At 48.3% G+C, this 3710-nt stretch overlaps 1 long non-coding RNA gene across 1 annotated transcript; it reads left to right on the top strand.

Annotated features, from left to right (window-relative positions):
* Positions 1-6: 6 nt before the first annotated feature.
* LOC109315748 lies at positions 7-1056 on the top strand. The gene is made up of 2 exons (XR_002102596.1): positions 7-413; positions 665-1056. It is a non-coding gene; the product is annotated as an uncharacterized LOC109315748 (long non-coding RNA).
* Positions 1057-3710: the final 2654 nt, after the last annotated feature.

The following is a 3710-nucleotide window of genomic DNA, read 5'->3' as shown; positions in this document are numbered from 1 at the left end:
GCGCCCCTGAGCGAGGAGAAGCCGGGCAGGGATTGTCCCGCCGCCACAGCAGAGTCGCGTGGCAAACCTCCCATCTTTGGTCGCCCCTGGGCAGAAGGGATGACCTCCCGCAGGAGCGGGCGGGGCCGTGGGCGGCCAGAGAAGTGGGGAGCGCTGCCGCGGGCTGTGGGTGCTGCAGCCTTTCACAAACGCTGAGGAAAGAAAGCGGGAGTCTCCTCAGGGCTCTGACCTGGACTCCCGTGACCTTGGGCGACCTTTACTCATGGAAGGATTTGTTGACCTTCTCAGGCTCTGGCCATTAAGTTTAATGTCTCTTGTTTTCCCATCTGTAAAATGGGGATGCACTGTCAAGCTAATAGGGATATAGGGAGGCTTCACTAATAGTCGCAAAGCACCATCCATAATGCAAAGGGGTAGGATCTGATTTGTTCATATGCTATATACTTTTTAAAATTATTTATTTTCCTTATTTTTTACAAAATGGACAAGTACAAAACAAACAAACAAGCAGCTGCTTAGTGGAATTTTTTTTATTTGATTGCAATATGCTTGTGACAAACTCTTGCCTGCCCTGTTACCGTAGATGTTGTTATTAATAAGCCCTACTTTGAGAAATTAATATAATATTGATTTCATTGTAATTTTTTTTTTTTTTGCTATCTAGGAGTCCTGCTGACTGACCAGAACCTGTATGCTGGGCAGTGTACAAATGCAACACAAAAAGATGGTCCCAAAGTGTTTACAACCTAATGAGGAAACGGTTGGACTGCACATGAAGAGTTCACAGATGTGAATCATGCCACTTTCTCCAACACTTTTAAAAATGTCATCAGTAAAACACACCTGAAAAAAATCAGAGTACTTGAATACGTCACTTTGACTATAAATTAAGAGAAAGATTTATTATCTGTATCTTTAGCATATTGTAAATCTGTCCTTAACAGATTTTTTAAAGTCCCTTGACAATGTGTGTTTATATACGTATTTTCCAAAAGGACTAGATTCCTTTAAAAGCATTCATCTAGCCAGTTCACTTATTAAAAGTCTCTTCTCCTGTATCTTTCTTGCCCACTGTTTTGTTAGGTATTTATGTAATTAAATTAAATAAAATTAAATAAAGGGGGGAAAGGGGGAAATCGGTAAAATAAACAGGTTGTTTACCTCCTCCCTCTTCTTGTTCCCTGTTAGTTGTTGGATGTCATGGGTTTTGTGTCAAAAAATAGTGATACCTTCCATGTTTCAGGGGTGTTGGTTATAGCTGCATATAGCCACACACCATTAGTTTTGACATACCATCATAAGCAGCATGTGCCCCCAGCGGCTGGGGGGGCACAGCTGCACTGGCAGAGACAGGAGTGGAGCAGTGGTGAGTGGGGAGCTCCCACTGATGCCACCAGCGCTGCCGGCGGTGGGGGGGGGCAAGCACCAACCATGGGTTGGTGACCACCTGCAGGTGCCACTGGCAGTATTGACAGTGGCCAGGGGTGATCATGGACCACTTGGGGGTGCACCGCCACGCACCCCCTACGCATTGCCTCTGCATACCATCCTTCCCTGCATGGGGATATGAAAAATCCTTGAACAATTGCAACCCATACTAGAAGAAGACCCAACTCTTAAAAAGATATTTCCAGAACCACACATCCTAGCTTTTAAACAGACATCGAACCTCACCAACCTCATCACCTGAAGCAAACACCTATGGCCCAAAGCACACCAAATGGATCCAGACCATGCCTAGACAAGAAATGTAAAACCTGCCAATGCATCTCCACCCCTTGCACAATAAACTACACTCCACAACAGAACTATCACTGTTCCTGGATCTTACCCCTGCACGTTCAGAAAAATAATACATCTCATCCAATGCACTGACTGTCCTGATGAAAATACATACAAGAAGCCAAACAACAACCGTGTACGAGAATGAATGCACACCGAAAATCTATCAAAGACGGAAATACCCAATTACCTGTGGGGGCACATTTCTCAGAAGACAACCACTCACTTTCCAACTACTCTCAGTTCTAATCCTCAAAGGGAATTTGCAAAACACCTTTTGTAGATGAGCCTACGAATTTCACTTCATAAATCTACTGGATACAAAAAAATCACAGACTGAGTTATGGCACATTATAACCTGCTTGCCATCCAATAATCCCAGGTAACCTCTCTACATTTTGTCAGCTACATTCTGTCCCCAAGTTAACATTCCTCCTTTCCACCCCGCCACCCCCCACAAAACCTGTCTCACACCTATGAACTGGCATCCCCTCTGATCTCCGCTACCACAGATCTGCATTTTCACAGACCTGCATATTGGCTCAAGCTTCCTTTCCACCCAGGAGAGCACACAAACAGCAAACTCTCCCTTATGCCTAAAGAAGAGTATTTAGCCCCAAAAGCTTGTAAAGAACAATTTTTCCAATGGTTTAGTTCATCTAATAAAAGATATCACCTTTGCCCAAAGAAGCTTGTCTACAGAAAATAGTGAAGCATTAGTGCTAAGCAGAGGTAGCGGCCTATTTTTATGTACATGGAGAACAGTGGACCTAGGCCCGCTAAAAGAGCTATGAGCATGCCTCGGTTGGGGAGGCCACTAGATACATAACACTTGAGTACTTGGAACAACAAAAAAGAAAACAGGTGGGACTGGGATGGTCACAGCTTCATACGAAGGGAATTGAGTGGAGACACCAAGCAAAGAACTCCTGCCAGTGTCCATTGCCCCCTGAACGATTCCAAGGAGACTGTGGATGCCAGTCAGTGCAACTCTGCCCAGAGACATGTGCAGAGCGACAGGAAAATGGCCCCACAGTGCTTGGATTCCTCCTGGCCAGAATCTCCTCCTGGGCTGGTAGATGGCAAGTTTGGCCATCTACCAACCCAGAAAGGAGCCAGAAGATTGGCCAGAAGGCCCCAGGCCCTGGATGGGGAGCGCATGAAGAGCGGTGTGGGGAGACGTGCAGCTAGAACCTCAGGAGTGTCCTGAGGAGGTGGTGGAGGGGCTGCAGCCTGGTGCATGCAAGGTAAGCGCAGGCGAGGACCTCCCTCTGCTGACAGATGTCAGGGATAAGCAGGGGCAGGGAACTGGCATAAGGAATGACAGGAGCTGGTTACTTTCACAAAATCTCTTTATCAAAATAGCCATTATTTTGCATCACAGAATCATAAAAAATGAGCGTTGGAAGGGACCTCAGGAGGTCACATCTAGTCCAGCCCCCGGCTCCAAGCAGGAGCAGCCCCAGCTACATCATCCCAGCCAAGGCTTTGTTTACCCAGGTCTTAAAAACCGCCAAGGAAGGAGAGTGGCCAACTTGCCTGGGTAACCTGTCCCAGTGTTTTACTAACAGCGTTCACTACCCAGTGTCTTACTACCCTCCTAGCGAGAAAGTCTCTCCTAATATCTAGCTTCAGCGTCCCTTGAGGAACCTGAGATCACTGCTCCTTGCTGGGACGCAGCTGGTCTTCACGAGCCCGCTCCGCGGCGGCGGTGTTCAGCTACCTCTGGCGGAGACCCCAGTTGCTCTCGGCAGCACGTCAGATCCCAGGGCGGCCGGCAGGGGGCGCTGCCCAGCACGCGGGATCCTTAACTCGGCAGCGGTCGCTTTAACACAGCTCCTCGGGGCCGCTCAAGGCCCCCGGAACAGCAGAGTCCTCCCGCACGGGCCGGGGAGGCGGCGCCCGGGCTCCGTTTCCGGCGGCGCCGC

Source organism: Crocodylus porosus, unplaced genomic scaffold (genome assembly GCF_001723895.1).
Source record: "Crocodylus porosus isolate Cpor-Errol unplaced genomic scaffold, CroPor_comp1, whole genome shotgun sequence".
NCBI lineage: Eukaryota > Metazoa > Chordata > Crocodylia > Crocodylidae > Crocodylus > Crocodylus porosus.
The sequence above is the reverse complement of the archived record's forward strand: the minus strand, read 5'-3'. Positions and strand labels throughout refer to the sequence as shown.